The following is a 27,109-nucleotide window of genomic DNA, read 5'->3' on the forward strand; positions in this document are numbered from 1 at the left end:
TAAGCAGAGTCGACAGGGGAGCCATGGCAGTCGACTCGCTGCCATGAGGACAGCCAGGTATGTCAAACAAAGATACTTCAACTTCAGCTACCCTATTCGCAAAGCTAAAGTTGTTTATCTTAGTTCAAACCTCCTCCGCTAGTGTAGTCCAGGCCTAAGTTCCATTTTCAATAAGTCCTTCCCAAAATCTTAATAGACGGCTTGTACGTTTACCTTTAAGGGATGAGATGCTCAGCTGGTGTAAATCAGTGTAGCACCATTGACTTCAATGGAGCTGTGCTGATGTACATTAGGAGAGGATCTAGCCCCTGGTAATGGGGAGCCTGGAAATATTTTTATCCTTTTGGAGATATTTTTCTCTTGTCTCAGCAAAGACTTTTTTTTCTTGGTTGTGGTGGGATTATGCAAAGCAAAATATTCTGTTTTAGAACATACGGGAAAAGAGGGGTGTGTGTGTGTGTGTGTGTGTGTGTGTCCATGTCTTCACCACTCAAAATATTCTCCTCAATTTAACTAACGTTAAAATGTTGGGGACAGAATCTAAACCTAGAAAACTTCTCTCCCAGAGGAATCTCTTGAAAGTTGTGAGCAGTCTGAAAAAAAGAGAAGGAATGATTTGGAAAGTAGAGCAGGGCTGGACTCAGAACCAAAAGTCCTTTGACTTTGGTGGAAATCTGGCCCATTTCCATTAAATAGAAACATTACTTTGATATTCGCTACAGCAGTCACTATGAGTTATTGATCGTTGTGTCTATATTTGGATTGGCCAGCTGGCTTGGTTGAGGTACGAACCCCTTTGATGCCAAACTCAAGCTGAACCTGCACCAAACTTTTCAGAGGATCGAGACATTCACTGCATGCCTCCCCTGTACTGAGGTTCACTCAATACTAAAAGTGCGGGCACGTTAGTGGAGGAACTAATAAGAAGATATACAGTGGCAAAGAAGTGTTTGTATTAATTGAGATGGAATATATAACCCAGCCACTACCCAACATTAAACAGTATCAAATAAGGTCCCAGGTTTGCTGTACAGAAACCACAGCTGCTTAGTACCATGGCACAAACACCATTTAAAAATCCTTTTATTAAAGATACAGAAAAAAAGGGAAAACAGTTAAAGCATTTGAAATATAAAGTATTAAGGAAGGATTTCATTTTAATAACATTTTTTGTTCCCTTTTTATTTAGCTGGAGAGAGTTTAGAAGGAAACCCCACCTTGTCTGACAGCCTTAGATGGTGTCCAAGATGGCAATAATTGTCCTTTCGGGTACAAGAGAAGAAGCTAGCTGAGAAGAGCTGGAGCTGTGTGTTGTTGCTGCTCCTGCAGCTGTTAAAGTCCAATCCCATTTCATCCCAGCTGGTGTTTGGGATTCATCTGGAGCTGGTAGGGGTGGCAATGCAGTATTGCCAACCCCAAATAGTCAAAAATCATGAGTCAGGCTCACCAAAAATCATGAGATTATTTTTTACATCATCAATTTGGTGTTTTTTATCTGTCTTTTGCTTTTCAAGCCTGTGGTCACATTCTGAAGCTTTCTGCACAGCCACGAGGGCTAGAAACTTACTTTTTCTTTCAGAATGAAGGCTGAAATCATCACACACCCACTTCACTCCTGGAGATGGGGCTTTATGGAGAATAATTATCATCATGAGACTCATGATGAAATGACGAGTATTGGCAACACTGTAATGTCATCAGGATTCATCTCTTGCTCAATCTGGTCAGGGCATTGCACAGGCTTAGGATCGCAGAAAATGGTGGGTGTAGCTGCCATGATGGTAGCCTTCATCTGTTCTTCTCAGCTTTTTTCTTTAAGGACCCAAAAGGGGGTGATGGGCGGAATAGCCTGTCCTCTCAGTATTTTGTCCACCAATTAGGCCTATATCCAACACACCAGTTTTGGTTCATTAATTTCCAGACCCACATTTTCGTGTTAACCCATCATGATCTCAACATAGCCCTTGACTTATATCAAAGTAGCTTTCTGTTTGGACTAATTTAGTCTATCTGGTTCTCTTGCACTTGTTTATAACATTCTTTATTGACAATAACTTGACCTATTTTTCCATGGTAAATTCTTAAACAGGCAAAAGTTATGTCACAACAGAAGCAAGAGGAAAATGGCCCTTGATCAGATGTTATGTCCATCACAAAGAGGTCTGCATGGCTTTGGTATAGTGTAGAATGTCACTGTGGGGGGGGGGAAAGAAGCATGGATTTGGTTGAGGCAGTGCAAATAAGCTGGTTGTGTCCCAGTGGGATGATGGCTGCACAACACAGACTTCAAAGATCAGAGGATGCCAGGCACAGTGCCTGGTGTCAGAGGTAACGCCTGTCGTAAGAGGTGCTGACACGGTGATGGGTGCAATGTAAGAACCTGTTTAGAAAATAGAAAGAAAAAGAATGATAGTGTTCTAGCCTTGAATTGTGTGTGAATTAGATCATGGGGATGGTCCTAGTTCATCTAATCCCATTGGTCCTACAGCACTTTCATGATGAAGATTACTCCAGTAGTGAGAGACCTTCTCATGGGCCTAGCTGTCCTCCCAAGCCCCACTGCTTGTTGTCAAAGTAGCAGGGTGTGGGCCAGGCAGAGTGCCTTTACACCATTGGCAATGGGTGGGTCACATCTGATCTGATACTGGGATATAATCTGATTCACCCTCTGTCAGTGCTGAACAGATGCCTTCAGTGTTTTCTTAAACACATTGCCCCATTCGAGCTTGTTTGGGATGCTATTTTGATTTGGCTGCAAACTGAAAGACAGAAGAGGGTTCTGGATACATAGACACATCCTTGTGACCTAGGCCACAAGAGATCTGTGTTCGAGTCCTGGCTCTGCTCGGTGATCTTGGGCAAGTCTCTTCCCTTCTCAGTTTCTGTTTCCCTATGAGGATAATGATACTGACCTTTGTAAAGAGCTTCGAGACCTAATGATGAGCTAGGCAGTATTATTCCCTAAAGGCATTTATTATTTGTACAGTGCCTGGCCCATGACTGAGACCCCAAAGCACTACTGCAGTACAAACCAAACAGACAGCCATTGGCCCAAGGATCTATAATCTAAGTCTGGGGTTGGCAACCTTTCAGAAGTGCTGTGCCGAGTCTCCATTTGTTCACTCTCATTTAAGGTTTTGCGTGCCGGTAATACATTTTAACATTATTAGAAGGTCTATTTTTATGTCTATAATATATAACTAAACTATTGTTGTATGTAAAGTAAGGTTTGTAAAATGTTTAAGAAGCTTCATTTAAAATTAAATTAAAATGCAGAGCTTCCCAGACCAGTGGCCAGGACCCGGGCAGTGTGAGTGCCACCGAAAATCAGCTCACGTGCCACCTTCGGTACGAGTGCCATTGGTTGCCTACCCCTGATCTAAGTAGACAAGAGAGACCAATGGATATAGACAGAGTACAAGGAAACAATGAGATGACAGTGGTCAGCATGACAGGCAGTGGTATCAGTACACCCCTTACTTAACTGTTGTCAAACTTTTTGTAGGCTGTGATTGGGCAAGGCCAGATGGCTACAGTAAAGTACTGAGAAACAGGTATGTTAGCCCCAGGCTAAACAAATCCCTAGTACCCTGGTAACCAAATGGCAGTTGCTCCAGGGCACTGGAGTAATTTAAGATCTTTCTTAGAAGCAGTAGAGATAGCTACTTAATTAGAACACCTGCAGCCATAGGCAGGCTAATCAGTGCCGGGTTTAAAGAGCTCACTACCAGTCAGGCAGGGGGAGCAGAGGGAAGAGCGTGTGTGAGAGCTGGGCATAAGAGGGCAAGGAGCGAGAGTGAGAGAGGTACTGCTTGTGGATTGAGGAGACAAGTGTTATAGACCCAGGAGAATCTGTGGTAGGATCGGTGAGGATAAAGAAGGTGTTTGGAGGAGGCCATGGGGAAGTAGCCCAGGGAGTTGTAGCTGTCATACAGCTGTTACAGGAGGCACTATAGACAGCTGTGATCCACAGGGCCCTGGGCTGGAACCTGGAGTAGAGGGCGGCCCTGGGTTCCCCCCAAACCTCCCAACTCCTGATCAGACACAGGAGGAGCTGACCCAGAGTGTGGGTTCCCAGAGGGGAAGATCACTGAGGTGAACAAATCCACCAATAAGCGCAGGACCCACCAAAGTAGAGGAGGAACTTTGTCACAAGGCATTACTGCAAAGAGTCATTTGAGGAATATTTGCATATGCATACAAACTTTCGGGCTTGCTTCACTGGAAGAGAGTGTGGAAAGAAAAATGTGTTTGGTCATAGCTTCCTTATAGCATCTATAGACTTAGGGCTTGTTTACACTGATCTGAGGGTCAGACTACGCGTGTGTGAATAGCAGTGTGCACTAAAGTGCTGGGATGTGCATGACTTTTCACACGACATGGCCCATGGTTTGGACACCTGGGGACAAGCCTTTAGTGCTGCTTCCTCTGTCACATTTTTTCCAGTGTATTCATTCTCTATAGAATGTATTTAAGAGTGCGGCTCTGTGCAAAGGGAACAGGGCTATGAGAGAATTATCTACAGGAATCAGACAAAGCAGACCAGGGCAAAGGCTAGTAGCAACGGTGTAAACGCACAATAGGGCTACAGAATGGTGGCATAAAGGGGAAGAAGACACAGATTTGAGAATCTGAAGAAGGAAGCTTGATGAGGAGGTGATGTTTGACCTTGGGCTTATGTGGTAGCTGGTTATCTTTGGCCGCCAAGCTCTGAAATAACAGCTGGTTTCACTTACTTATTCATTTTCAAATGCAATGCAGTTATCGAGCACATTAAAGTCTACCTATACCATGCAGGTAGACTGTGCAGATCCAAAAGCGCTTCTGACATACTAGTTACAAGATGCCTCCCATAACCGATGCTGCACCAGATTCCATTCTAGTTGAACTCTGGTTCTGACTGCATTTTCAACTTTTGGGCAAAGGCCTAGAGCTCAAGTTAGGTGCTTTATTTGATATCAATATTTTTATAAATCACAAACCACTTTTTGTTTTATAAACCACTTGCAGAGTAAGCAGGGTCAAGAGGGTGACACTTTCAGAAAACTGAAGCTAACAGCAAAAATTGTGGTAGGAATATAAAAATGGTCATACCAGGTCAGAACAATGGTCCATCTAGCCCAGTATCCTGGGATCCAGCAGTGGCCAGTGCCAGATGCCTCAGAGAGAGTGAACAGAACAGGACAATTTATAAAGTGATCCATCCCCTGTTGTCCACTCCATCTTCTAACAGTTAGAGGTTTAAGGATACCTGGAACATGCCATTGCATCCCTGGCCTTCTAGGCTAATAGCTGTTGATGGACCTATCCTCCTTGAATTTATCTAATTCTTTTTTGAATCCGGTTATAGTCTTGGCCTTCACAACATCCCCTGGCAACAAGTTTGAGCATGCAGTAGTACTTCTGTGGGTTTTAAACCTGCTACCTATTAATTTCATTTGATGGCCCCTAGTTTGTGTGTTGTGTGAAGGGGTAAATAACACTTCCTTATTCACATTCTTCAAACCAGTCATGATTTTATAGATCTCTATCATATCTCCCCTCAGTTGTCCCTTTTGCAAGCTCAATAGTTCCACTCTTTTTAATTTCTCCTCACATGGAAGCTGTTCCATGCACTTAATTGTTTTTGTTGCCTTCTCTGTATTTTTTTTTCCAATTCTAATATATTTTTTGAGATGGGGTGACCAGAACTGCATGCAGTGTTCAAGGGGCGAGTGTACCATGGACTTGTATAGTGGCATTATGGTATTTTCTGTCTTTATTATCTATCCCTTTCTTAATGGCTCCTAACATTCTGTTGGCTTTGAAGATGGCTGCTATAGATTGAGCACGTTTTTTCAGAGAACAATTTAGGATGACTCACAGATCTTTGAGTGGTAACAGCTAATTTGCATGTATAGTTGGGATTATGTTTTCCAACGTGCCTTACTTTGCATGAATCAACACTGAATTTCATCTGCCATTCTGTTGCCCAGTCACCCAGTTTTATGAGACCCTTTTGTAACTCTTCGCAGCCTGCTTTGGACTTAACTATCCCGAATAATTTTGTATCTGCAAACTTTGCCGCTTCACTGATTACTCCCCTTTTCCTGATAATTTATGAATATGTTGAACAGCACAGGTCCTGTCCTAGTACAGATCCTTGGGGGACCCTGCTATTTACCTCTCTCTATGGGGAAATTGACTGTTTAAAAGATAGGAAACAAAGGATAGGAATAACCAGTTACTGCTCCATGAGAGGACCTTCCCTCTTATCCCATGACCCTGCCTACTTTGACAAGGTCCTTCATAAATGCTTTCTGAAAGTCCAAATACACAATATTGTGGCAAATTGCTGGTATTGTTCTCTGGGTCTCGCGCTTTCTCTTCTCTGGGGTAGGTTCAGGGCGATATTGCTTGCCTCTGAACCAGTTCTTAATCACTCCCCTAGTGTCCTGGGAGGAGGGGAGTGGAGAGGGAGGGACCTGGGCCCGCCCTCTACTCCAGGTCCCAACCCAGGGGCGCTTCTCGCCTCTCTTCTATACAAGCCTGGTGCCCCCTACCTAGGGTTTCTGTTGGGCTTCCCATCCACGCAGCACTCCTCCAAACCTTCTATTTCTCTTGGACAAACTCTTCTCTTCTGCAATCTGCACTCTGCTCCAATCCAACCTTTCTCCTTCAACTACCACCCCTGTCTGACTGAAGCAGGGGTTTCCATATCCATGACTGGAGTCAGGTGCTCTAATGGACGTCAGGTCAGGTGCTCTAATTGCCACAGCTGTTCTAGTTAATAAAGCAAACCTTCCTCCCTTGGCAGGAATAAGGCCCCCTGCTAACACTCTATGCTGCCCTCTGGCCATGCTGTATCACATATCCCCCCCCCCCGCTCAACACAAGGGGTTGGGCTACTCGGGACGAGAGGCAGTGTTGGCGTGAGAGGCCATCAGCGTTGCCGTGTTGGCTTCCAGCCCTATGCTGGACCCGAAAAATGGAAAGGTTGCAAAGAGAGGAACCACCGTCGTCACTCTGGCGTTTCTTCCCTTGTTCCTATGCATCCACTGGAAGCGGGCGTGATCAGTCACAAGGGTAAACCGCCGCCCCAGGAGATAGTAGCGGAGAGTCTCCATAGCCCATTTTATCGCAGACATTCCTTTTCAACAACAGCGTATTTTTGTTCCCTGGGGAGGAGCTTCCGCTGAGGTACAAGATGGGGTGCTCCTCCTCCCTACCATCTGGAAAGGACGGCACCGAGGTCCACCTCCGAGGCGTCCGTCTGCAGGATGAATTCCTCTCGAAGTCTGGGGCCATGATACCGGATGGCAGCATAGGGCTGTCCGCAAATCTGCAAATGCTGCTTCCGCCGCATCTGTCCACTTCACTATCTCGGGGCCCCGAGCTTTTATCAGATCCGTCAATGGCCCCGCTCTTGTGGCAAAATGAGGGATGAATCTCCGATAGTATCCAACTATACCAAAAATGCTCTGACCTGCTTCTTGCGGATTGGTCGAGGCCAATCTTGTATTGCCTCCACCTGTTCCATTGCTTCACCACCCCTCTCCCTACGACATGCCCGAGGTATTTGGCCTCAGCTAGTCTATCACGCATTTCAGAGATTAGCGTGAGACCAGCCTTTCGCAAAGCGTCCAGCACTGCTTCCACTTTGTCCAGGTGTGTCTCCCAATCAGGGCTATGTATAACTATGTCGTCTAGATAGGCGGCGCATAGTTGGCATGGGGTCGTAATAACTTATCCATCAGTCTTTGGAATGTGGCAGGGGGCCCCATGGAGTCCGAAAGGGAGGACAGTGTACTGGAACAGGCCATCGGGTGTAGAAAAAGCAGTCTTTTCCTGGCATCCTTGGCCAGGGGTATTGCCAATATCCTTTGGTCAGATCGTAGGGTGGTTAGGTATTTGGCCTTGCCTAACTGATCAACCAGCTCGTCAATGCGTGGTATCGGGTAGGCATCGAAGTGGGATACTCATTTAATTTCCGGAAGTTGTTACAAAACCTCAGGGTGCATCAGGCTTGGGACTAGTACGATCGGACTGGACCACTGGCTGTGGGATTCTTCAATGACCCCGAGTTCCAGCATCTTTCGCACTTCCATCCTAATTTCTTCCCTTTTAGCTTCCGGTATTCGATATGGTCTTCGTCACCCTTACGGGGCTGGTGACAATATGATGTGGACTAGTGCCGTTCGACTGGTTTGAGTACAAAATACGTCCTGGTTCGGTGGATCATTTCAATGACTTCCATCCGTTGTTTTCTGGGGTTAAGTCAGGAGATATCTTTACTGCTCCTGCGGGCCGTCTGCCTGAGGTAGAGCTCCTCGAGTGACCAGACACGTCTCTCTGTCATGCCAGGGGCTTCAGTAAGTTGATGTGGTATATATTTGCTCTGGCTTCCGCGGATCTGGGCGTCTAACCTTATAATTCACTTCTCCAATGGCTTCCACTATCTCATATGTCCGCCAACTGGCTAGGAGTTTGCTTTCTGTGGTCGGCACTAACACCATCACCCGTTCCCCGCTGAAATCTTCGCATTTCGCCCGACCGGTTGTAGTATGTCCGCTGTGGCCTCTTGTGCTTTTTCTAAATGCTCCCGTACTATCGGGGTTACTCGAGTTATCCGCTCATCGCATCTGTGTCACATGCTCAATAATATTCTTTCCTGGGTTGGTTGTTCCTCCAATCCTCTTGGCGATATCAATATCCCGCGTGGGTGGCGTCCATATAAGAGTTCAAAGGAGAGAAAACCCGTGGACGCCTGGGAACTTCCCGTATAGCGAACATTAGATACGGCAAAAGAGTGTCCCAGTCCTTTCCATCCTGTGCTACCACCTTCCGGATTCTACTTTTGAAGGTTCGATTGAATCTTTCGATAGTCCGTCTGTTTGTGGATGGTAGACGGAGGTCCTCGAATGGCTTGTATACGGAGCAGGGCACATAAGTCTTCATTAGTTTTGACGTAAACGGGGTTCCTGTCTGTCAGGATCTCCTTAGGGATGCCCACTCTGCGAAAACCTGTAGTAGTTCTTTAGCTTATTGCCTTAGACTGTGGGTTCTTAAAGGATGAGCCTCTGGATAGCGTCGTGGCATAGTCAAGGATGACTAGTACGTTTTGTGGCCCCGTGCCGACTTTTCTAGTGGCCACTATGTCCATAGCTATCCTCTCGAACGGACATCAATAATAGGTAAAGGTACTAGTGGGGCCCGCAAGTGAGGTCGGGGGCTATGCAGCTGGTCATTCAGGGCAGGAGGCACAATAACGCTGGACTTCTGCTCGTATTCCTGGCAATAAAACCTTTTAGTATTCTATCCAGCGTCTTGTCTACCCCTAGATGTCCCCAAATAAATGACTGTGAGCTAACTCTAGTAACGGCCTTATGTGTTTCCGTGGGACTAGGAGTTGCTCTACTTCTTCCCCTCGTATTTGCTCTATTCTGTACACAGATCACGTTTGAGCACGTAATATGGCCTTGGCCTTTGACTTTTCTTCTACAGGCACTCCATTTACTTCACTACCTCCTCCCTCACGTTTGCATATAATGGATCTTCGGCCGGTCCTGCCAAAGGTCTCACGTGCAGTGCTGAACTGACCTAATTCCAGGGGGCCTATTTCAACTCTTCCCCCTGGGGTGCTCCCACTTGGGCAGAACCTCCTCTGAGTCTCTCCATGACCCGAACTTCTCCTTGTCTCCTGGGCGGGTTCGCCTACCCACAGGGAAGTCTTTTGATTTAGCTGCCAGAATCCTGGTCCCTAACTTTTTAGCCGCCCTTCGTTCTCGCCTAGCCCTGCGGGTTTTTCAGGGATGAGAACCATTCTGGAGCAAATTCAGCAAACATTGGGCGAGGCTATCTTTAGTTGCCTCTGTCTCAACTGGGGGTTGCTACCCTCTCTGCCTCTATCGGGGTCAGTAAGTTCTCAAACCCAGGGGAATCTCTCCAATCAAAACAGGATAAGGGAGCTTGGGACTACTCCTGCAGAACTCTGGTGGTATTCCCTGGATTTCAATCCGTACTGGAATGTAGGTAAAATTCACGTGCATGTACGCATGTTACCCTGTGCTTTTGGCCCGAGTTAGTTGTCTGTTCCCACCAACTTTCCGAGACCAACGTGACAGCACTCCCCAAATCTATTAATGCTATGGTTTTTTATACATTCATTTTTACTGGTCTGGTAAATCCATGTGAGGTCAATGTAACCCCTACCAGGTGATCAGCCACATTGCTCCCCATAACTCCCAGATTACACTTGCATAGGCACCTCCTGTTGGGACATTGGGCTATATGCCCAATTCCCACATTCATAACACCTTCCCCTCATTCCGGTTATCACCCCTGCTGGGGCTAGTTGGCCGCCCCGCACCACTCTTCCCAAACCCCCCAGGTCCCTTTCGGCCTCGAGCATTCTCACTGTCGTTCTCCCGGTTATAGTTTTTTCTAGAGTTCGACAGTCCGGCCTGGGTTTTGGGGTGTCTTCCTGGGTTGCCGTTCTCCCCGCTGGAGTCTGGAACAGTCGCGGCTCCAGTTGTCTTTCCACGAGGAGACCAACGTCATCATAGGTAGAGGGGTCACTCTGACCACCCAAGCCTGAGTCCTGGTGGTAACCCGCATATACCGGTCCAATATTAGTACCTCCATCATCTCCTCAAGCTATGGGCTTCAGGGTGCAGCCATTTCCAGGTCAGGTGATCAAGTCAAACAACTGCGTTCGGGGTGTCTTGTCCTCCATATATGCCATTCATGGAACCTCGGGCTTGTAGCGCCGTTGTCATTCCGAACCTGGCCAGGATCTCTGCTTTAGCTGGAATAGTTTGCTGCAGCTTCTGCAGACATATCGTAATAGACCTTCTGGGGCTTCCACATAGGAATGGGGCAAGGATACCAGACCATTGTTCTCGGGGCCAGGCCTCCCGCAGGCTGCGTTCTCTCAAAGCCAGGAGGTATGCTTCCACATCATCCTCCCTGGTCATTTTTTGTAAGTAATGGGCTAGCCCATATGGTCCGGGTCCCTTCCCGTGGTGATTCTGTTCCATAAGGGTCTTCATCTGGCTTATTAGGTCTCTCAGCAGGGCTCGGTCTGAGCAGCCTGACTCAGCAGCAGGCTGATTAGTCTCTTGCTGCAATCTAGTCGCCTCTTGTTGGGCGGTTGCCTGGACCTGGTAGCTCCTGCTGGGCCGCGGTGGCATGTATAAGGCCTTGACCACGTCGTCCATCTTAAGGGTGGAGGGTTATGTCTCCCCCTGGACTATGTCCCCAGCGCGCAAATCCCACCCCTGACACACGTGTGGCAAATTGCCGGTATATGTTCTCTGGGTCTCGCGCTTTTCTCTTCTCTGGGGTAGGTTCAGGGCGATATTGCTTGCCTCTGAACCAGTTCTTAATCATCCCTAGTGTCCTGGGAGGAGGGAGTGGAGAGGGAGGAAGACTCGGGCCGCCCTCTACTCCAGGTCCAACCCAGGGCCCTGGGGTTGTGGGTGAACCACTTGACTAGCGGTTTCTTCCCCCGGGTTATCTTCCTTCTCATACCGTCAGCCTGTGAAGGGGCTTCTCGCTCTCTTCTATACAAGCCTGGTGCCCTTACCTAGGGTTTTGTTGGGCTTCCAATCACCGCAGCACTCCTCAAACCTTCTATTATCTCTCTGGACAAACTTTTCTCTTCTGCAATCTGCACTCTGCTCCAATCCAACCTTTCTCCTTCAACTACCACCCCTGTCTGAGACCTGAAGCAGGGGTTTATATCCATCACTGGAGTCAGGTGCTCTAAGTGGAGTCAGGTGCTCTAATGGCCACAGCTGTTTCTAGTTACTAAAGCAAACCTTCCTCCCTTGGCAGGGAATAAGGCCCCCTGCTAACACTCTTATGCTGCACTCTGGCCATGCTGTATCACAATATCCACTGAATCACCCTTGTCTATATTTGTTGATCACCCACAAAGAGCTCTAATAGACTGGTGAGGTATGATTTCTCTTTGCAAAGCAAATTGACACTTCCTCAACATACTGTGTTCATCTGTGTCTCATAATTCTGTTCACTTTAGTTTCATCCAGTCTGCCTGGTACTGAAGTCAGGCTTACTGGCCTCTAATTGCCAGGATCGCCTCTGGAGCCTTTTTTAAAACAAAAAACTATCTGCCACTCATCCGGTACAGAAGCTGATTTAAATGATAGGTTACATACCACAGTTAATAGTTCTGAAAATTCATATTGGAGTTCCTTTAGAACTCGTGGGTGAATGTCATCTGGTCCTAGTGACTTATTACTGTTTAATCAATTAAAGATTGGATGGATGGATTGTGAATAGAGGATAAACAGAATGAGGCAGGACATAAGGAGGAAGAGATACCAGTACAAGTTAAAGTGAAAATCACCATTAGAACCCCTTACTTGGCAGCCACAGGAGAAAGGTCAAGGATAGAATGGATCTTTTCTCTGGCTGAGGTGGTGCTTCTGGATCAGGGCTGACATGGGAGGAACTGTACTTTTAAGGAGCTCTGGCAGGAGCTTGCTGGAATTGTTATGCTATGAAGAAGCTCATGGTAAGCAATGCTGACCAGTTAACTAAGACAGCAACTGAAGCAGAGCTCTTGCAAGCACCTTGAGCACAGAGTGACCACTGAATACCACAGGAGTTGGTGGGAAGGGAAGTCTGTGCTACTACTGCCTGTTTCGACAATGATGGAGGATTCAGGCTCCAGAACTGTCCACTTGGTACCTTTCCCATCGGAAGCAAACACTCTCAGCTGCCTTCCTAACCAAGGTACTCACTGCCATCACTGATTGCTCTGTACTCCTTCCCCTTTGCCTGCACCATGCTTCAGTCTGCCAAGTAGAGGAGGGGTTGCTCAGAAGGCAGCAGGAGAATCTGTTCTTAGTTGTCTCCATCCCCAGGAGCTAGTCTGAAGATATAGCTGGCCTGGAACCAACTCCCCTAAACCTGAATTCTACCATTGGATCCTGGATCTGTCTGAGTCAAAAACCCTTGGTCTCAAATTCTCCCACACCAGGATTTGAAATCTGGTTCCCATATCGGAGACCCTTTGGATTCAGACTTTTATATCCACTGACTGTTGATCCAAGCTGTGGACTTTGGGCTCCAGCTGTGAAATTGGATCTGAATCTGTCATGAGGTTTGTTGTGGGCCAGTCTCTAGTCCTATAGAGAGATAATAATTAATAACCACCCTTAAACTTTCACTGAGAATTCAGATTGGATGATGTCAAAGGTCTAGCCTCCCTCCTCCTCTCCTCATCCTGCTTGTCACTATATTGCTTATCATTGCCATGCAAATAGAAAGTGATTACACAGCTAATTCTGCCTGGCAAATTAATAAAAGGATATCGAAGTCCTAGAGCTTCCTGGTATTTCAAGCTGCCACTGTCAAATGCCAACACCTACCTGAAATGTGAGAAGGTAGATTTCTGTGTTCTGTGCATGGCATCTGTTCTCAATGCAGTTGCAAATACTAGAGCAAAGGCAAAACAATGCCACCCTCTTAGGATTTGCTCAGTTTCGGGGGAGAGGTGCCAGAGAGGGATTAGTTACCCTATTGCCAACCTTGAACGGTATCAGGAAGTGTGGCAGCTGAGCACGTCACTCTGTTAACATTTACAAGCTCAATAGCAATCCAGATTAAGCTTGCTTCATTGGTACCAGTCTCGCTTTATATAGGCACCCAGAACTCCAGCAAGTCAGAAATTGACTCTTTCTTCCCACATGGGCCTGACTAAGAGTTTAAAGCCACAGCTGAGCCATTTGAATGTAGGCCCCTTAGGGAAATCACCCATCTAACCCATATTTGGTGCAGCCCTCTTTGGGGACCATCACCTTGTTGTGGTGAAGGGGCTTGTGTGTTCCAATGATCCTCAGAGCTAAGTTATCGGAAGCTTCATGTTCCTGGTAGGGTCTCCCAAGGCGAACAGGTCTGAGGGGAGGTCCTGGACAAGGCACAGTCCAATCTCCCAAGTCCTCAATGATGGATCAGGTGGAAGAGGGTCCTCAATGGCTGTGAAAGCAGATGAAGGCTGCAGCAAGTGGAGATCTTCAGTCATCTCGGACTTTGCCTGCCACTGGGCCTGAGACCTCCATCTTGTCATGATCGTGTAGTTGCTGTAGGCACACCAGCTTCCCCATGTTAAAAGGAATTAAGCGCAGGCTTCTACCACGGGAAATAACATCTTTCCAACCTTCCAAGCCCTGTGGCGATGGACTAGTGGTGACAGGAACAGGATTAGTGAATCTGGCAGTCCCTAGCCATGAATCTGCACATAGGCGGCAGTAGTTAGATGGTCATCAGACACCTGGACTGAGACAGGGGTGCAATTCAGCAGCTATTATCGTGACTGAGCAGGCCTCTTTAGGATCCCCTCTGCTCACCCCACACGGGGAGAGGGCTAGAAAAGGTTCCCTAAACCTAGGCTGTCTCATACACTCCTGGCTGGATTATCACGTTCAGTGGGATCACTCTGCCTGCAGTTGAGGCTATAAAAAGACAGTGACTTTTGCTACATGGAATGTTTGCACCCTGGTGGATAACAACGATAATGTATGGCCAGAAAGAAGAACTGCTATTGTCGCCAGGGAACTTGCAGGATATAATATCGACGTCGCTGCCCTGAGTGAGACAAGGTGCCCAGATGAAGGTCAACTGAGAGAAGAAGGTGGAGGCTACACCTTTTTCTGGAAAGGAAAATCTGCAGAGGACAGGTGCATTCATGGTGTTGGTTTTGCAATTAGTGTCAGTCAGCTTATAGAATTTCCTGTAGGAATCATAAGACATTCATTGACTCTTTGTCTTGAGCTCAGCAACAACCAGTCTGCTGCTGTCATCAGTGTGTATGCCCCAATGCTTGATTCTATCGAGGATATCAAGGAACAATTCTATACAGATCTTGACAGAGTCTTGATCAATACTCCCAAGGAGGACAAGATCGTTCTCCTTGGAGATTTTAATGCTAGAGTCAGGCGGGAGTCAGATCTCTGGAATGGCACTATCAGAAAAGGAGTAGGAAAGGCTAACACCAGCGGCATCCTCCTTCTGAGCAAATGAGTACAACATGGCCTGGACATCATGAACACCCTCTTTAGACAAAATGAGATGTATTAGACCACCCGGAGACACCCTGACTCCAGGCATTTGCACTTTCTTGACTGTTATTGGAAGAGCTTGAGATGGGAGGGATTTCCGCATCACGAGGGCCATGCATGGAACCGATGGTTGGTGGACAGACCATCTCCTTGTTAGATCAATCATGAATTTCCAGATCACCGCAAGGCATCACAAGCTGGCAAAATCAGTATGAAAGAAATTCAGCATAAAGTCCCTTGAAGATATAGTGACTCAGAAGCAACTTCAGAAGTGTCTCCCAAGAGAACTTGGCCACTATGCCTACAGCTGATGATGATGATTAAAATTTCTGGAAGGGATTAAAGACCGCCATTCTCTTGGCATGTGCTGAGTCCATTGGCTATGTCACCTGCTATCACCAAGATTGGTTTGATGAGAACGATGCTGAGATTCAGGGCCTGCTTGACCAGAAAAGAAAAGCTCACCGCATGTGGCAAAATGACATAACACCAGCAGAAGAACGAGTCATACAGGCAACTCAAGGCTGATGCCCAAAGGAAATTCTGTGACATTAAAAAGTGTTGGCAAGAAAAGGCCAAGGAGATTGAGCTTTATGCTTATAACCATGACATGAGGAGTTTCTTTCAGGCAATAAGGGTCATTTATGGCCCATGCTCCCATGGACCCAGACCACTCTGAGCCCAAGGTGGGTCAATGTATTTTAAGGACAGTGAAGCCAACAAAGCCAGATGGAAGGAGCATTTTGAGTTACTCCTGAACCGTGAATCAGCTGTCTCTGATGCCACTATTGAATCTATAGCTCAACGACATGAAAGAGAATCTCTTGTTGACCCCCCTCCACCCTCAAAGAAGTAACACAAGTCATTATGCAAACTAAGAACAACAAGTCAGCAAGGCCAGATTACATACCAGCTGAAGTGACCAAGTTTGGAAGTGGAGAACTGGTAGGGAAGTGCCACAAACCTTTTCTTCATATCTGGTACAATGAGAAGATTCCAGAAGACTTGAGAAACACTAACATTATAACAATCTTAAAGAAAGGAGATAAGTTGGAACGTGGAAACTATCAAGGCATTGCCTTGCTATCTACAGCAGGGAAAACTCTTGCCTGTATCCTCTTAAACCGATTACTTCCCCTTGCTGAGGAAATATTGTTGGAATCTCAGTGCGGTTTTAGACCATCCCGCTGGACAACAGACATGGTCTTTGTTGCCCACCAATTCCAGGAAAAGTCTCGGGAGCAATATCAGGACCTGTACATGGCTTTCATTAATGTGACAAAGGCATTTGACTCTATCAGTCACGAAGCCCAGGGGAGGTGCTAGCCAGATTTGGCTGCCCATCAACATTTATTAAGGTCCTAAGTCGTCTTCATGATCAGCTTCCTATACAGCAAACATGACTCTCCCAGGTCAGTGTACGTAGAGCTAAAAATGTCTGGACATATTGTGGGCGGATTTGCAGTTCCGGGATCAGATTCCGGCGTCATCTCAGGCCCCATCTGTAAATCCGTGGTAGAGATCATCCTCAAATTGAGGGATCCCCAATCAATCAATCACTTGGGGCAGCAAATGCTAAGGGTGAAAGTCAAACAAGACTGGCCCCCAAATATAGCTGTTTATAGTAATTCTGGGGTTAGAAAGACATGTAGGTCACCTAAAATAAAAAAAATCGCCCATTCATCCAGCCCACTTTAGCAGCATTGGACAAATATTTGAAATTGATGTCACCAAGGTCCTCTCCCTTAATTACTTTCATGAATATCAGGAATTTTTATCCCTAGGATAGAGCAAAGTGACTCTTTGTGGGTAAGAGCTGAGATTACTGAATAGGGACAGCTGTTCCTGGGCCCTGGTTTGAAATCCTATCAAGAGACATGTAATAATGTAAATAATATAAAGATGTTTACAAGAAAAACATTTTATTGTGAAATCTGAATACAACACGGTTCTCTCTAGACCTTTAACCACATTTGAGGAGCTCACCTGAGGAGCAAGCTGGTTTAATTAACAAAAGTTTTAATTTCTAAGCTACTGTATACTATACTTTAATTTATCCAAAACCCTATTACCTGAACTGCCGCATTATCTGAATTCCTTTCAGGTCCCCCAGCATGAGATACGTGCCCTTTGCAGCACGTATCTCATGCTGGAGGCAAGGAAGGGGTTTAGATAATGCATAGTTCAGATAATAGAACAGGAGGAGGGTGAGTCCCTGATCACAGGGAAGGAAACTCTGCTACTGAATGGCTCCTATGGCCGTGCAGGGAGCCCTGTGCAGCCCTGTTGGCATGGGAGCAAGTGAGTGGGCCATGATAGCACAGCTGCACCAGGCTCCCTGTGCTGGTACAGGACTGTAGTGACAGCCAATCCCTGCAGGTGCAAGGTGCAGGGAAGGCTGAGGTCCAAGCAAGGCAAAGCATCATCCTGGCCGGGAGTCTCTGCTCTGCCCCACAGGACCTCAGTCGCCTCCCTACATCTTACACTTGTATTGTCGCCAGCCCTCCTGGAGTGAGTGAATGAGGAAGCGCAGACAACCCCATGTAGGACTTCAAGGAGGAGGAGCTTCCGGAGGCTCCCCTGCTGCCCAGTGGCACTTGTGCTCTTGCTTATCTGAACTCCTGATTATCTGAATACAATCCAGGTCCCCCCTGCTACTTCGATAAAGGGGAGTATCCTGTGTACACAGTTTGTTTTCTGATCAACATCTTTTTCAATTCAATCTAGATGAAAAGATGGTAATGGGATTTGGAGAAAGAAACTGATCTAGATAAGTGGGTCTCTGTGTGGGAAAAGGGATCTACATATTCGGTGTCTATAGCTTCCAACGGAAATGTTTGTACAGGATAGATGGCATTTGCCTAAAGACTTTTTAGACTTGATTTACCGAAGCGGGCATTTTTTTAAAATGTGTGCTATTAATTTTGGGTGGCTGAATTTTTTTGGGTGCTCAAACATGAGACACCATAGGGCTGCGGCTCCCATTGGCTTCAACTGGAATTGTAGGCACGAAGCGATAAGCAGGCATATAGTTTCTCAAGTTGGGCATCCAAAATCAGTGGCCACTCTGGAAAACACTGGCCCTCATTTATGCACTCAAAAGGTGGCAAATTCAAAACTGATAGTATTTCTTTTTATTTCACACAATGCCTGATTAGGCGGTGGAACTCATTGCCCCAGGATGCTGTTAAAGCCAACAATTTAGTCAGACTCTAACAGGGACTGGACAGTTACATGGCTATCAGGAATATCCAAAGTTATTATAAATATCTGAATCTTTCCCAGGGATCTGAAATCTCAGGCCATGTCTACACTAAAAAACTTTGGTCAACAGAAGTTATGTTGGCATACAGTCACCGCAATTAGTATATCACTTGTGTATGCCTATGTGGCTCCTTGCACTGGTGCAGCATGTACTTGTCATCCAGAGCAGCAGATTACCCTTGGCAATGTTGAAATTCCAATAGTGAAATTCCAATCCTTTGCTCCCCTGGTTCCTGAAGCAGTCGGTACACCAGCCACCTGGACAACACCGAGGAATGATTTAACAACCGGCTCAGCAGGTGCGGAAAGACAATTGAATATGCTTTTGGTAGACTGAAGGACTGATGGTGGTATGTACTCAGGATATTTTTCTCACAAAGATCAAATCTTAACGGTTGTAGCTGCCTGTTGTGTCCTGCATAACATCTGTGAGGCAAAGGGAGAAAAGTTGCCGCTGGGGTGGAGAGTAGAGGTGGAGTGGCTGTCTGAGTTTGAACAGCCCGTTACAGAGACTATTAGAAGAGCTCCGAGTAAACCTAGGCAGCTGAGGGAGACCTGGAAAGAGCCCTTTAATATGGACTGTGCTCTATTTGGCCCTTAAGTTTTGAGGGCTGTTAAGCATTGTGTGGTACTTGGTGCACATACTTGATAATAACACTGTCTGTTAATGCACCTATTCATTTTGTAGTGTTTGCTAAACATTTATAATTACACTGTGTGTGTCACTGATCCCATGAGTTCTGTTGCCATGTACAATAAGTGGGCACTTTCAGTAGTGCTAGGCATTCTGCAGCGTATTTTGAGAAATAATAATTAAAATACATTATGTTCCCCACAATAGACTTTATTGCATACCAAAATCAGTGCGTAGAAACTATGTGTAGTTAAACAAATACAATAAAAACATCTGAGATAAATTAAAGGATCAGAACTTAACAGGGGGAAAGAACATTCATGTCGATTTTAGCTCGACATACACTGACCTGGGAGAGCCATGTTTGCTGTGTGGGAAGCTGTGGCTGTCCTTACTGTCCGCTGATGTGGAATGGTAGAGGTAGGGATGTAACCTCTGATGTCATGAGGAAGGTTGAGCGGTGGTGGGTTGTAGGCTTTTGTGACTTTATTCCTTATTCTAATAAAGATCACTAAGGCTTTACTGTGCCCTCAATGTGAGTGTCTTTGCCATATGCCCTGAGGGTCCTGACAAGATATTGAGCTCATTGGTTTTAATTCTGTATAGCCTCAAGCTGGGACAAGAACCGTATGATCTTCTGGTCAATTAGCAATTAATACAAATATTATTAATCTTTAAAAGGATCAGGCAACAAATGGCTATTAGCCAAGATGGTCAGGGATGCAACCTCATGCTCAGGGTGTCCCTAAACCTGTGCTAGAAGCTGGGACTGGATAACAGGGGATAGATCTCTCAATGAAGGGATCCTTCATTCCCTTTGAAGCATCTAGCACTGGCCGCTGCTGGAAGATAAGACATTGGGTGGATGGACAATTGGTCTGACTCAATATGTTCTTATGTTCATGCCCCTCTAAGATAACTGCAGTGATGCCTGTCGAAGTTAACAAGCTAGCAGCATACAGGTCTGGGCAGCTTTGGGATGCCAGTAGCAGCTGTTCTCTCTGTGCCTTTTTTACTCCCGAGAGTGAGAGATCAGGTAAAATCACCAATGCCTGTGGAAAGTAGCATCAGTATTCAGTGCCATTGTCCTATACAGTAACTCCTCACTTAAAGTCATCTCGGTTAACGTTGCTGATCGATTACAGAACATGCTCATTTAAAGTTGTGCAATGCTCCCTGTCACGGAGTGTGGTGGAGTCCGGTCCTGCACCCCTCTTCCTGGGACTCACAGTGACTCTCAGCCAGCCAGTAAAACAGAAGGTTTATTGGACAACAGGAATGCAGGTTACAGCAGAGCTTGGAGGCCCAACCAGGACCCCTCAATCGAGTCCTTCTGGGGGTTCAGGGTCTTTGGATCCCAGCTTGGGATACCCTGAATTCCAACCACCCAGCCCAAAACCGAAACTGAACTGCACTTGCTCCAGCCAGCCCCTTCCTTTGTCCAGCTTCCCAGGCAAAGATGCTGACCCCCACCCCCCTACCTGGCTCAAGTTACAGGCTTAAATCCTGTCCCTCACCTAAAGACATCCCCAGATCTCCCATCCCCCACACAGACAGTCCTTACTGCATCATACTCCCTTATAACGTTGTTTGGCAGCCGCCTGCCTTGTCCACTGCTTGCAGAAAGAGCAGCCGGTTGGAGCTTGGAACCAGAGTGGACTGACAGCCCACCTATCAGCTCCCCTAAGTTCCTTATGTGGCAGCTGCCCAGCAGCCTATCAATTGCCAGGCTGTTCAGCTGTCTCTCCCACCACTGCCATGTGTTGCTCCTGCCCTCTGCTTTGGAGCTGCTGCTGGGAGCCTCCTGCTGCTGTGCACGGGGGGAAGAGGGGTGCTAATGTCATGGTGTCCCCGTCCTTCCTGCTCCTTTACTCCCTTCTCCACAAAGTGGGGGCGAGGGGGAAACACAACAGAGCTCAGGACAGAGGGAGCTTGCTGGCTGCAACTGCTGTATCAACTTGCTGACCTACTTAAAAAGGCAATGTACTTAAAGTGGGGTCCACTTACTTAAAGGGGCAATGCACATCTCTCTCTCTCACACACACACACACACGTGTCTCTGTCTTTCTCTGCCATGCTGTCTCCTTCCCACCATGCAAGTTGCCTTGTAGAGTGTGAGGCTATATTAACAACGTGTTAACCCTCGAGGGCTCAGCCGAGTGCTAGTTCATCATTTAGCAGTAAGGTATTCCCAGGAAAATATCCCACCCTTGGTCTTCACCACCTCAACCAAGCTTCACAATCGTTGCTGTGTACAGTATAAAAATGGTTTGTTTAAAACTTATACTCTGGGTGTGTGTGTGACACTTATATAGTCTTTTATCTGGCAAAAAAAATTCCCTGGAGCCTACCCCTCCCCCATTTACATTAATTCTTATGGAGAAACTGGATTCGCTTAACATCGTTTCACTTAAAGTAGCATTTTTCAGGAACATACCTACAACATTAAGTGAGGCGTTACTGCATTCATTTTGATTGCATGAAGCAATACAATTCTCTCCTCATTCCCCACCCCATCCCCATCCCCCATTGCCTCAGTAGGCCACACTTACAATGACTGGGACTAGAGAGTGATGCTGTGCACAAGTGCTCTAAAGCTGTAGTGTCAATAAGCATGTCTTCTTAAAGTGTTAGGGAAGGGAGTTCTGAAACTTAACTTTCGCTTTCTGTTGGGACTATACCTACAATACTTCTGTGTGTTTTATCTGTAGCTGCTGCCATTGCAGCCTTGAGGGGTGACCTCCCTCCACAACCGCAGAGCGCCTGAGCCAGATAGGGATGAGAAAAGACAACTCGGAATGACATGTTCAATGAGAGCCTGCATTTATCAACACTCAATTTCATCTGTCATTTTGTTGCCCAGCCACTCAGTTTTTGTGAGATTCCTTTGTAACAATTTGCAGTCTGCTTTGGACTGAACTATCTTGAGTAATTTTATATCATATCTGCAAACTCACTGTTTACCCCTTTTCCAGATCATTTATGCTTAGGTTGAACTGGACTGGTCTCAGGACAGATCCTTGGGAGTTCACTCTTTACCTCTCTCCATTGTGAAAATTGACTGTTTATTCCTACCCTTTGTTTCCTGTCTTTCAACTAGTTATTAATCCATGAGAGGAGCTTCCCTCATATCCCATGACTCCTTACTTTAAGAGCCTTTGATAAGGGACTTTGCCAAAAACTTCCTGAAAGTCCAAGTACACTATATCCACTGGGTCACCCTTGTCCACGTTTGCTGGCCCCCTCAAAGAATTCTAATAGACTGGTGAGGCATGATTTCCATTTACAAAAGTCATGTTGACTCTTCTCCAACAAATTGTGTTCATCTATGTGTCTGATAATTCTGTTCTTTATTATAATTTCAACGAATTTGTCTAGAACTAGAAGTTATGCTTTCTGGTCTGTAACCAGTCTGTGACCCCGGGGCATTGGAGTTTACAATTGTAAACAGAGCAGTCAGTGTCAGGCATCTGCTGGAGGACTGTGTTAAGGTTGACATAGGTAATGCAATATCTGCATTCGCACTGCGTCAACCTCAGTACGCAGAGCATGGCTCAATGCCAGTTGGGGAGTTGGTGGTACTGCATCACTGTATGGGGTGCTTACTTCGGCAAGGGACAAATATAAGTGTAGACACGTACACCTCTAGGTCAATGCATGGCAGCTTACATTGATCTAACTCGGTAATGTAGAGCAGGCTTAAGAGATGGCACATGCCATCGAAGAAGCGAAGGCTGCTGACCATTTAGCTATGAGACAAGCGACAGCAGCACTACGACAGCTGTTGCTAAACAGAAAAAGGAGATGGGTGTAACTGTGGGTGCCAATTTATATTTAACTTTGGCTTGCAAAATTGCACATGCAGTACTGCGAAACTGCGTGTGAAGATTTAGGGAATAAATGTAAAGGAGTTATAAATAGTAATAATACTTTGAAGCTCTCTAAAGGTCTTAAAGCTTTGATTAATTGAGCTTTATGGGGTACTATGAGTTTCCCATTTTACAGATGGGTAACTAAGGCTCAGATTGTGACTTCCCCTAGGTCACACAGTAAATCAGTGACACAGCCAGGAATAGAACCCAGGTAATTTGATGATTCAGAATTGCCAGCTTTGCAGGAAATTGCCTGCCACACTTTCTTGTTTGCTTTACTGTGCTCTGGATTCTGAAACTCTGAGAAGCAGTTTAGTGCAATGAAATATTCCCATTGCTGCGTGTGTGAAAGAGGTCAAGAAGTCACTCTCTCTGCTTGATATGTACAAAAGGCATGTGGGAAGGGCACAGTAACTGATTGAACCTTGGTCACATTTTCCTGACTGTGCAGAACAGTCTGATGTGCTAGCTCTGTTTACTATAGCTGTCCTCAAACAGAGCCAGTGTGCACTGCTCAGCTTCCACACAGCACTATGCCCAGGAGTCACATGGTTGCACTTTGCTGAACCATCTACAAATCCCAACCTTCAGACAATGCCCCAACTGGGAATCTCCTCCCAAATATGGTTTTGATGGTTAGAAGTAATTATGGTTTGAGCAGGTTGTTGCCGAGGGGAGCATGAGCCTACATCCTGAAAACATAGTGTATTGAGCTCTATCGTCACCTGGTGTCAGCTGGTGTAGCTGTAATATCACTGGCACTAGGGTGATTTACACCAGCTGAGGGGCTGGTACTTTGTGCTTTAGCAAGAGTACAGCCAGTGCTGTGATTCAGGGGAGTGCATGTGGCAGCAGAGGCAAGTGGATATCTTGGAAGTTAGTCAGGTCAGAGGTAGGCATGCTAGAAAGATGCATGTGCTTTATACCTGCTATTCTGACACGTCAGTCAATAAGTGAGGCTTACACAGAAAATGCCTTTCTCTCCTTTCGGGGTGGCTGGACTTCCTGGTGTGTATTCCAAAGGATTCCCCTCTTCCTCCAGTCACCTGATGGCGCTGTAATTCAGCTTGCTCCTCTGTTACCACGTGCCGGCCCAGTCCTGTGATTCCATGTGTCATTTCTGGGTTGACCGAACGGCAATTGCCCCAGTGCCTCCTGGGAGTCTGATGCTGGAATACCTGGACTTGTTCTTTTGCATTCCAGCCCACATGGCAAAGAGCCGCTGATGGAGAATGTGGCAGGGTCACAAACTCTTTGATGTGGAATTTCCACATAAATCAGAATCATCGTGTCAGAGAGGGGCTCTCCCAAAGTGAGCTTTTTCCCTCTCTACCAAATAATGTGTGCAGCAAAAGGTTCAGCGCTCTTCGATATGCAGCAGTGTTTGACCAGGGCCATATAATTAAAAGCTAGCAGAGTGGATTAACATGACAGATCTGCATGCTGATAAACTGAAGGGGGTCAAAGGCAGAGCTCACAAGCATGAGGTCCTGTGCTGAGATTTTTCACTGCTTCATCTTTCATCTGTTCTGTCTCTTAGGCCCTGATTTATGATGTCCAAAGCTAGTTCTACTCAGTGAAGGGAGCCCCTTTACATGAACTGCTCAGGAAATGATTATTCTGAGGTACTGAGGCCTAGGTTCTAGTCCCGGGACCCAGCATAAGTCATTTATCTCCAGGCCTGTTTTCTTGCCCACCATTTGTCTGGCTTGTCTATTTAGATTGTAAGGTCGTTGGGTCAGGGACTGTCTCTGTTACTCTGTATTTCTACAGTTCCTAGCTCAGTGAGATCTCAGACTTGGTTGGGACCTGCAGGTGCCATAGTAATACAAGTAGATCATAATATTTAATATTTAGATTCTGGAAGCGCCCCGAAGCTCCAATCAGAGCCCCATTGTGCTCGTGGCTGTACAAACACCTCACAGGTGACATACAGTGGATAGAAGGGAAGAGGGATACAACCAAACATATAGTTTTTAAATGTTTATTGCTAACTATATGGGTACGTCTACACTGCAAAGAAAACCCTGCGGTACCGTCTCAGACCCTGATCAATTGGTGTGGGCTGTGGGGCTAAAAATTGCAGTGTAGATGTTCCCACTCGGGCTGGAGCCTAGGCTCTCAGACCCTCCCCTCTCACTGGGTTTCAGAGCCTGGGCTCCAGCCTGAGCCCACACATCTATACTGCTATTTTTAGCCCTGCAGCTAAAAGTCTCAATTGACCAGAGTCTGAGATGGCACTGCAGGGTTTTCTTTGCAGTGTAGACGTACCCATAGTTAGCAATCAGTTCACCCAGGCTCTGAGAGTCGGTGTAACAGGTTTTTCTTTGGAATGTAGACATACCCTCTGTGGCTGAGATTTTCAGTGACCTATATTTGGAGACATGATTCACGAATCATCTTGACATAAGAGCCCGAGATCTAGGTGGCTTTGAAAATCTCATCTTAACTATATAGATAAAGTTTTCAAAACTGGGTGCCTAAAAGTAAGCAGCTGAATCTATACGATTGAAGGACAGTCAGGGGTGCCCAGTGTCTCTGAAAATCACCCAACAAGCCCCAGAAGCAATTATTAATTTTCTGTTTTCTTAGAAGGAACATGATACAGGAATGCCCTTTCCTTCCATACACTAAGCGAATCTTATCCAGAAATACAGGACACTCTGCCCCCCCGCTTTCATATACATGAACTGATAAAAGAACTAACATTATGACAGTGATATTGTCCTGCTAAAAATAGACCTACTCCTTAGATTATTGCATAAATCTTTCCATACAGTTCAGATATGACCCCTAATGATCCAAAGCCCTTCTAAATAAGTAGTTAATCAGGTTAGACACATTAGTGATGAGATTTTCTGTGGTTTTCAGTGTTGGCCCAATTCAGCGTCCATGGGATTTTTACCAAATTCCAATTGTCTCTATTAGCATGCTTTTGAAAATCCCACCTAGAAGGTTACTGTTTGGGTGCAGCAGTGTTTTCTCTTATTTGTGTTATGGCAGTGAATCACCACGTAGCACTGTTAGTCTTAAAACTTTTTCTGAACACATGAGCAAGTTTTTAGTCTTGGAAGAAAATGTGTGGGGTTTTTTTTCCCTAATGTGGATTCTTTAGGAGAACTGTGGCAAGCAGCAAAGGACTTTGCTCTCTGCCTTAATATCTCTAACTAGTTCACTCTTGAGGGAGTGTCACTCCATGGAATTGTACTTTGGGGTTTGGCTGAGATTCCTTAAGGAGGGGATTGCCGGCATGCTATTTGTGACTACCTCCATTCCAGGACTGGTGCATATAGGTAAATAAAAAGTCGCACTAAGAGTTATCCCAGATTCCATGTCAGTAATTTCTTCTATAATAGGAAACTGACATACAGGGCCCCAACCTCTGCGATTGCTTGACAGAAAGCTGACATTGCAGTTAGTTTCTTCTAACAAGCTTATACTAAAATATTTGGATCCTTATCTTTCAGTGAGCTCTGCCAGGGCAGATCTCCAATCAAATGGAGCTCTGTTTGCTTCAGTGTACGGTCTGCGTGGGTGCAGAGGTTTTCCTATACAATGCATATTGCAGCGTTGGGTCATTAGTATCTCTGGAATTCCTCCACTACTTTGGGCTGGTCAACTACCTTCTTCCTTATGCCAGGATTTCAGGAGGGTTCAGCACCAATGACAAGGGAACAGATTTCCCAAACAGCTCAGCATGCTGGGTGGCTTTTTTTTTTTACTCTGGAAAATCTGGTCATTAAGTATCATGTTGAGAGCTGCAGAGTGCAGAGCATTGAAAAACCTGGCCCGTATTCAGCTCCTTGACCTCTTGAAAATCTGATCCTGTATATGCCCAGCATTGATTGATCTCTTGGAGTTTATTACATTTGATCTATTTTGATATAATGATGGAATACAACAGAACTTTATGAACTGGCATCTCTTGTAGTGCTGAGATTAAGGGCAGTTGAGTCAAATGGCATCCATGCTATCTTTATTCTCTGTTATCGGTGTCTATTACTGTGTCTGCTTGGGGCAGTCATAGTAGCAACAAAGTATTTTAAAAATAAAGCCCCAGCTTTTAAAACAATTTTCTGCATTGGAATAGTCTCACTGATATGCTGAAATGCTCACAAACTGTTCAGTTTTGCATAATCGGGGACTAGGGCCCAGATCTGCTGAAATCAATGGAAGTTAGGAACCTAAATATCTTTGTGCATCTGGGCCTAAAAGACTATTCTAATATCTATTTATTATTAATAATATAGCACATTTATATTAGAGAGGTG

Source organism: Chelonoidis abingdonii, chromosome 10, assembly GCF_003597395.2.
Source record: "Chelonoidis abingdonii isolate Lonesome George chromosome 10, CheloAbing_2.0, whole genome shotgun sequence".
Taxonomy (NCBI): Eukaryota; Metazoa; Chordata; order Testudines; family Testudinidae; genus Chelonoidis; species Chelonoidis abingdonii.